Source organism: Myotis davidii, unplaced genomic scaffold (assembly GCF_000327345.1).
Source record: "Myotis davidii unplaced genomic scaffold, ASM32734v1 scaffold280, whole genome shotgun sequence".
NCBI classification, from domain to species: Eukaryota; Metazoa; Chordata; class Mammalia; order Chiroptera; family Vespertilionidae; genus Myotis; species Myotis davidii.
Window position 1 is genome coordinate 771,930 of NW_006292026.1, and position 9,543 is coordinate 781,472.

Consider the following 9,543-nt stretch of genomic DNA (forward strand, 5'->3'; position numbering starts at 1 on the left):
ATGCAATGATGGTATAAGATCTGCAAATCAATAAATATGTGATACAACATAAACAAATTGAAAGACAAAAACCATATGATCATATCAAGAGATGCAGCAAAAGCATTCAGCAAAATCCAACACCCATTTTTGATAAAAACTCTCATCGAAGTGGGAATAGAGGGATCATATCTCAACAAAATAAAGGCCACATGTAACAAACCCACAGCCAACGTCATCCTCAATGGGTGAAAAGTAAAATCATTCCCCCTAAGAACAGGAACAAGACAGGATGTCTGCTTTCACCACTCTTATTCATGCATATTGGAATGAAATTAATTAGAAGAGATATTTTAATACCGCTATTTGCCCTTTCACTATAATAGAAGTGTCAAACAAATTCATGATCTACAATGACAGAAACACATGTGTGCGATGAACACCAGTGAGAGCTTTATATGTATCGTGCATGTGTGAGTCAAATTGGCCTTTTATAGATATAGAATAAACTTGCTTAATTAGACCTGCTTTCTAATTTAGCTAAACTTTTCCAGCCCAATAAAGCACCCCAACTTCTCTTTCAGATAATTGTCAGCAATACAGCAGTAAATATCAACATGAAGCAGATTAATACTGTAGATCATTCAAGGAGAACAAAGGGTAAACTATTTAAGTGTAGCAGTGTTTGACTATATTCTGCTCAGTGCAGTGAGAAAACCTGAAGTCATTTTCAAGTTGCACCATTTCTTACTTCTTTTCACTTGGGTCAAGTTTCTAAACTTTCTAAATTTCCGTTTTCCAGCAAATGAAAATAAAATAGGATTCCACTGAATCTTCTATCTACTGCCTCCAGGACTTCTGTGAGGATCAAATGAGATGAGGCACAGGAAAACACTTCACAAACATTTGGTTAAAGTATAAAATGTTTGCACCTGGCTATAAAGCAAGTTGGGATCCTGGACTGAGGAAACTGCAGGGAGGCTAGTCTCTAGGGAGAGGAAGCCGGTCATTGCTATGTGACATCATTACCTGGCGCCCACAGCGACCATTTCCAGGCTGGGCTGGGCTGTGGACTGCATTTTGCGCCATAAGGTTGTGGCAATGTTGGCTGCACTTTTGGGGGGTGTCGCTCTGGGGTGGTGGCGGGGCCTGTGTCCCACTTGGGCGAAGCCAAGTGTTGGTTTGTGGGCACCAAATCCGTGGTGCTGTTTATTTTTAAATTGCCAGTGTGTCATGGTAACTCCTTTGTTGAGTGTCTGCCCCCTGGTGGTCAGTGCTCATATGTACCGGTCGGACAGACACAGCCTTTTATATATATAGATAGTACTTGAATTTCTTTGCCTCCACCCAATTAATGAAATCTTAAGCTATTATAGTTCCCTTTCTTTTCCCTCTTTCTATTCCAAATCTTAGAATAGTATGCCTTCCACTTCTCTTTTAACTTCCTTTCCTTCCTACCTCCTTTATTTCCTTCACACACATAGGCACTGACACACACTCATAGCCTCTTATAAAGTATCAGGGAACGATTGTACATGCTAGGGATCCAGCAGCAAATGCAATAAAATGGACACGTCTCTCATGGAACTTGCATTTAAGTAGAGAGGTGGTTCACACAGTTAAAAACTACTGACATGGGTTAGCAATATGCATTACAAGGAGATGGGTAATAAATATGGCAATGTAATGGAGAGTGATTAGATATGGTAGGTTTCTCTGGGGAGGTCAAATTTAGGCCTAAAGCTGAATAAGAAGGAGCCAGACAAAGGAAAATATCAGGAACAAATGCAAAGGCACTGTGGTAGGGGTAGTTGGCAGGTTTGAGTAACAGAATACTGTGAATACAGTATGGTAGGCAAGATTAGGAATATTGGCTATTCAGAGTAACAGTACTGGGATAGATACCTAGTTTTTGGGCAGATTATATTGGGCACGGGATATATACTTACATTTTATTCTAAATATAATAGGAATTTTAAGTAGGATTTGTGGCATGATTTTATTTGTCCTCTGAAAATTCACATTGATTGAGTTAATGTTTTATAGCAATCCAGAGCGGGTTATAGTAAGATGTGGTGCAGTAAGATTATTATGGTTCTTTTGGATTGGTCTAAGACAGCAGTTCTCAACCTGTGGATCGCGACCCCTTTGGCGGTCGAACGACCCTTTCACAGGGGTCGCCTAAGACCATCCTGCATATCAGATATTTACATTACGATTCACAACAGTAGCAACATTACAGTTATGAAGTAGCAATGAAAATAATTTTATGGTTGGGTCACAACATGAGGAACTGTATTTAAAGGGCCAGAAGGTTGAGAACCACTCTAAGATGACATTGTATTTAGAGAGAAATCAACAAATTCAGGGTATATTTTGATGACATAGCCAATGGGACTAGCTGAAGGTTTGTTCTGTTTATAATACAATAGCATTGCCCTAATTATATTTCATAAACCTTACCACAGTGCTACTGACAAATTTGATTCAGGGATAGGGAACTTCAGTGTTGAATGGAAATTCTTACCATACAAAAACAAAACAAAAGCAGTGTAGCCAACCTTAAAAACATTTGAAATTGTTATGAATCCCCTTCAAAATATATGCAAGAGTTTTATAAAACTTATTAGCATGCTTTGATTAAGTAGGCCTTTCTGTAAAGACAAATTATTGATATTTTGAAAAAAAATTCTTATTCAATTATATGATTCCATTTAAAAATATATTATTATTGCCCTAACCGGTTTGGCTCAATGGTAGAGCGTCGGCCTGGGGACTGAAAGGTCCCAGGTTCAATTCCTTGGTTGCAGGCCCATCCCCACTAGGGAGTGTGCAGAAGGCTGCTGAATCGATGTTTCTCTCTCATGTATGTTTCTAACTCTATCCCTGTCCCTCTCCCTTCCTGTCTGTAAAAAATCAATAAAATATATTTAAAAATATATATTATTTGATAAAGAAAGCAGCATAATATACTTGTGAAATAGGTACTCTAAAAGACTATGCGATATAAATATGAATAATGTACATTCCCTGTACTCAAGGATTTCTTATCCCAATAGGATGACCAACATAAAACAGCAAAACAACCACTCCCATGTATCTCAGAGGGCAGAGACTATTGCTCATGGGGTCCTAGCAAGGGTGCCTTTTTTTTTTTTTTTTTTATTTACCAGTTTATTTTATTTTATTTTATTTTATTTTTGTTTTTTTTTGTTTTTGTTTTTTGTTTTTTGCCCTTTCCTTCTTGTTATATTTTATTTTATTTTTTTTTCAAATTTTATTTTTTATTACAAAGGGTATTACATATGTGTCCATTTTTTTCCCCGCCCTAGACAGTCCCTTAGCCTCCAAGGGTGCCTTTTTAGAAACAGGAATTTGTCACTTATACTGGTGGGCACAGGAATTCCAGAGAAAAAGAACAGCATGGACCACTGCACAAAACATGGGACAGATCATAATGATCCAGTAGCTGCAACTAGTCAAATTTTGATAAAGAAGTGAATGTAATGATGAAAGAGATAAGACATGCCTTTCTGTGTAACCAGGAAAAGCTCTTGAAATACCCAGATTTTATAGTAAACATTTCTTTATGTAAAGTGTCATACTATTTTCTGTAATAGCTACAGCATTTTACATTATCACTAGCAATGCATAAGGGTTCTAATTCCTCCACATCATTACCTTACACTGTTTTTTTAAAAAATATATATTTTATTGATTTTTTTTACAGAGAGGAAGGGAGAGGGATAGAGAGTTGGAAACATCAGTGAGAGAGAAACATCGATCAGCTGCCTCCTGCACACCTCCTACTGGGAATGTGCCCGCAACCAAGGTACATGCCCTTGACCGGAATTGAACCTGGGACCCTTCAGTCTGCAGGCCGACGTTCTGTCCACTGAGCCAAACCAGTCAGGGTCAGTATTTTTTTTTTTCATTTTGATAATAGCTATTATAATGTGTGTGAAGTGTTTGTCAAGTGTTATAAACTGTGACCAGGTTTACAAATGGGGCATGAGATTTTTGGGGCCACACACCCAGCTCTGAACCAGGATTGTCATTACAAGTGCAAGAATTCCCTTCATAAAATAATTAGCTTATGTATAAATATTTATGAAGTCTTATCTTTGTTCAAGGCATTGTGGTAGCTTCAGTGTATGCCTTGGTTAGCAAAACAGACATATCAAGTCCAGTGGGAAAGATGGATGTTCATTAAATACTTACATACTAGTAAGTATGTAGTATGGAGATGCTCTCTGCTCATCCACATGCCTCACCACTCTATGAAGCAAAGCTGTTTAGTTCTGCCCACAAGTCTTTGTTTCTGGAAATATGAGCACACTTGGCCCATGCAGATGGTAAATCTTATATGCTGAAGCATGCATAACCCTGAGAGCAGCCATCAAACAATGATGGATGGTGAATGGTGGATAAATACCCCATCTTCCTCTCCCTTTCTTTGGGATAGTTTTGAGATGTGGTCTTCTTCCTAGAGTTTCCCAGAGGGATTAGGCTCCAGTTGCCCATGGTGGTGACTTGCTTGTTAGGACACCCTTTATTGACTCTCTTTCTTTCTCTGTCTCATTTCTAATCCCAAACAATTTTTCCTGAGATCACTTCCAAATGCATTCAAATTGTCTCAGTATGGGATTTAGGGAAACCAAAGCTAAGACACATTAATATATTTTGATGAGTTCTGTGGAAGAAAAGAAAGGTTGCTGTAAAAATTTGTAATATAAAGTCAAGTCTGTGGGTTCAATGAAGGCTATTCTGAAAAAGTGACATTTGAGGGTGGAGTAAGAGTTAATTAGGTGAAGGCATCCAGGCTGAAGGAAATAGCAGTGTAGAGGTCTGTGAATAGGAGAGAGCATGGTATTTTAAAAAAATGAGGTGACACTAAAGGGAGTAATACAAATGGTTGAAACAGATGAAGCTGGACATAGAGGTAGGGTCCAGTTCACACACAGCCATGTAGACTATGCTGGAAACTTACATATTTATACAAAGACCAATGGTAAACCGAATAAAACCCTTTTAAACCAGAGGAGAGATATTGTCAGATTTACCTTAAAAATATCACTCTGGGTGTTTCATGGAGAGCAGATTGGAGTGGGATAAGAAGAGTAGCCTATGGTCCCTGGCAAGGTGGCTCAGTTGGTTAGAGCATCTTCCCAATATGCCAGGATTATGGGTTCAGTCCCTGGTCAGGGCACAGGGTACATACAAGAATTAACCAATGAATGCATAAATAAGTGGAACAGCAAATTGAAGTCAGTCTCTCTCCCCCCTCCCTCCCTCCCTCTTCTTCTCTCCCTCTTCCTCTCCCTTCCTGTCTCTATAAAATCAATTAAAAAAAGGATAGCCCACAAGGATTCATTTGCAATGGTACAAGCAATAGACAGTGATACCTTGGTCTTAGTGCTCCCTCCAATTGTGATAACCTATTATGTCATCAGACATTGCTGAATGTCCCTTTGGATACAAGATTGTCCTGCATAATAACTCTTTAGGGTGATTTCAATAACTTCTAAGGAATTCACAATTAGAGAAAGAGAGAGAGAGAGAGAGAGAGAGATGTGAGAGAGAAACATCAATCAGCTCCCTCCTGCATGCCTTCTACTAGGGGTCAAGCCCGAAACCCAGGCATGTGTCCTGGCTGGGAATCGAACCAGTGACCCTGTTTGGTGCTTTTTGTCTCTGTATCTATTTTTGTTCATCAGTTTATGATGTTCATTATATTCTACAATGAGTGAGATCATGCACTATTTATCTTTCTCTGACTGGCTTATTTCGCTTTGCATAATTCTCTCCAAGATTTATTCTTAATCGTAGATATGTTAAAGAATTAAAATCCAGGAAAATGAAAAGTTCACTCACTTTTATGGTTCAAAATGATGTTTCATGACATACTTTTTTGACCCTCTGAAGTACCCCCACCTCCCCTGAACCACTTCCTTATTATGTGGGTCAACTGAACAATCAGGTTTCTACTTATCCACTTCCCAAATCTTTAACTTAGTCTTCATATCTAATAAAAAATGCCATTGTTCCATTTTTCTTTCACCATTTCTTTTATATAGGCCAACTGCTACCACCCTGATTGTGGCCTTTGTTTTCTTCATTTTGTTTCTCCCACCAATCCTCAAAGTCCAGGAAGATGACATTATCTTTCATTTTAGTTTTTCCTGCAGGACTTTTAGATTGTTATATTTTTTAAATTAAATTTATTGGGGATATATTAATCAGATCATACATGTTTTAAGTATACATTTCTATGATAGAAGATCTGTTCGCCCACCACCCAAAGTCAAATCATCTTCCATCACCATATATTAAGCCCCCTTCACCCCCAACGCCCTTTCCTCCAGCAACCACCACACTGTTAGTGTCCATGAATTTTCAGTTTTATATACCACATAAATCATATGGTTCTTATCTTTTTCTGTCTGACTTATTTCACTTAGCATAATGTTATCAAGGTCCATCCATGTTGTTACAAATGGCAGCCCTTCATCCTTTCTTAGTATCCCATTGTGTATAGGTACCACATTTACTTTATCCAGTCCTCTATCACAGGGACACATTGGTTGTTTCCATGTCTTGGCCACCAGTAACAATGCTGCAGTGGACATAGGGGTGCATATATCTTTATGAATACAAGTTATCGAGTTTTTGGGTATATACCCAGGAGAGGGATAGCTGGGTCAAACGCTAACCTATTTTCTTTCTTTCTTTTTTTTTTTTTTTTTTTTTTTTTGAGAAATCGCTATACTGTTTTCCATAGTTGCGATACCAGTCTACACTTCCACCAGCAGTGAATGAGGGTTCCCTTTCCTCCAAAACCTCTCCAACACTTGTTATTACTTGTCTTGTTGATAATAGCCATTCTGACAGGTGTGAGGTCGTATCACGATACTTTGCTCAAACAGCTGAGGCCAAATTGGCTTCTTCCTCTGGACTTTCACAGCACATGTTGCTTTTTAGACTTTGGTAATTGATGAATTGAGAGACGATTTCCCAATTTCTATCATGTGTATCCTTTCTCCTCTCTTAAATTATAAGCATTTTAAAGGAAGCTCTTCAAACTTACATAGGCTTACCCAGAGTAGATAGAATAGGTCATAATACTGACTGTTCTTTTTCCAACTGTTGAAATTTCATAGGGCAAGCACCTGAAAACCTACCTTGGTGGCAATGCTTCCAAGGAGAGATGGTGACATCACTGCGAATGAGCTTGACCCAAATGATGTTAACTACGGTATATTGCTTCATATTTAATTAAAAGTAAAAAAAGAAGGCTTTTTATAAAACAACTAATCTGAGCTGATGACTAAAAGAGAAATATTTAAAGGTCTTTTCCTGCTCTCCATTGACTCAGTATAAATAGGAATGATATGCACATAGTGAGGAGAGAATGTGGTGCCTTGAATAGAGATTTTTGTAGCACATTTTTCACTTACTTTAATGAGTTGTGTGTATGGCTAAATGCGTTAGTGCAGTTGGCAGAATGTCTTTTTTCAAAGCATCAAGAATTAGCCTAAAGTCTCAGTGAATATTGGAAATGGGGCAGGAATAAAAAAAGTTTTTGTTCAGAAAGCCTGTTGACCTGGGGAGCACAGAGTTCCCAACAGTTTCAGTAGGAATGGGATCATCCTAAAACATTGAGGAACTATTGCATGTTTCTGGGTAATTGCAGTGAAAGAGAGTGTGAGAAGTGCCCCAGCAATGAAGAATTTTCCATCGGGTTGCTTTTTCTTGCTGGGTAAAACCTCTGAATTCCCAGATTTTTATATTTAGTTATAAGACATGTCTTTCCCTGGAAAAGGGTCTTGGAGATTATTTAGGGTTTTGATCAGGTGTGAAAATGTGTCAATTTTTTCTACCTAACAAAGGTCCTTAAGGCATCATCCTTATGGCAAGAATAAAAAATAAAGATAGTGCAAGTTAGTCAGTTGATCACCAGATATTCATTACTTGCCTTCTATGTATGATGAAGTGTTAGGTGTTGTCACACATTTAATTTAAAGGTATAATCCCCATCCTTAAGGAATTTGCAATTATCTGAGCAGTTTTAAAAACTCTGTAAATAAAATTGACAATATGTAAGTGTCAAGTGCGTTATAATAAAATAGAATGCATTTAGGATACTCATAGAAAATAGCCCTAAGTTAATCATCATTACAAATTCAGTAGAAAGTACTCTTGATTACTGTTTACTCATACGGGAAATGGGGGCATAGAGAGATTAACTAACAAGAACAAGGTCACAGAGTTTAACAGTGGAGCAGGAATATGAACCCAAGGAATCTTACTTTAGAGTCTGTGTGCCTAAAACATTAATTTGTATTGGTATAGAAGAGAATTGCAGGTTTTGGTTTTTTTTTTCCAGAACAGGAAGGACTTTTCCTAATCTTGAATGAAGGATGTGATGTAGATGAATGAAAGGGGAGTGGGGTGAGGTCTTGGGAGTGTGTGAATCTGGGGGTGGGATTGTGAGGAAATGGTAAAAAGTGGTAATGTTTCAGGCAGCAGCTTGAAGGTGGAAATTAAAATGGCATATTAGGTGTATATGTGGGTGGAAGAATGAGTAGCGACTCTAATTTAGGCAATTTTGAGTAGGAGATTAGTTGATGGTATGTAAGAACAGAGTGGTACAAGTTTCTAAGCAAGCAGTTTGCAGAACCCTGAAATTTAAAATGGTGGCCTTTTTACACCTAGGAATGCATTACTAGTAGAAGGCCTTATACTATATTGTTTGTGAAAGTGAGAAAATGACTGACACAAATGACTTTCAGAAAGAGAATTGTTCAAATGTAGTTTATACCATGGAGTATTACTTATTTTTATTGACACTGAGAGATGGTTATGATTCATTGTGCAGTGAAAAAAAGTGATTTGATGAAAATATATATAACTAGAGGCCTGATGCATGAAATTTGTGCAAGAGTAGGCCTTCCTTCCCCCAGCTGCTGGCACCGGCTTCCCTCTGGCACTCAGAACCTGGGCTTCCCTCTGGCTGCCAGCAGGCACCCGGGACCCAGGCTTCCTTTCCAGCCCCAGCTTCGTCCGAAAGTTCATCTGATATAATTAGCATATTATGCTTTTATTATTATAGATATGATTTTATTTAAAGATTAGGTATAATCATGTCAGTAAACATGGAAGTCTCCTGTGGACTGGATATTTGTCTCAGTACATGGGGTATAGTAATGAATCAAATAGACAAAGTTCCCCGTACTTGCAAGCTTACATTCTGAAGGGGAAACATACAACAACAGAAATCAGCATAAACAAGCTAATAGTATTATATATTCGGTGAGAAGTACGTGGATAAAAGAAAAAAGACCAACAGGATTGGGTGTGCTCATAAGGGAGGCAGAAATATAGTCTTAAGTGGGATAGTCAGGGTAGGCCTCAGAGAGAAAGGGAGAAATGAGCAAAGACCTGAAAAACAAACAAAAACAACACAAGAGGAAACTGTTCTGGATAAGAGGGAGCAACAGCAGCTAAAACGCAGGCCCTAAACACCAATGAACACTAAGGAGGCTGGTATGGCTAGTGTAGGGA

At 38.2% G+C, this 9,543-nt stretch overlaps 1 long non-coding RNA gene across 1 annotated transcript in view; it reads right to left on the bottom strand.

Annotated features, from left to right (window-relative positions):
• Nucleotides 1–9,543, bottom strand: part of LOC107183336 — a 19,646-nt gene that overhangs the window by 3,535 nt on the left and 6,568 nt on the right. The window contains exon 2 of the long non-coding RNA XR_001514116.1: nt 9,014–9,022. This is a non-coding gene — a long non-coding RNA (uncharacterized LOC107183336). The remainder of the gene's footprint in view (nt 1–9,013; nt 9,023–9,543) is intronic.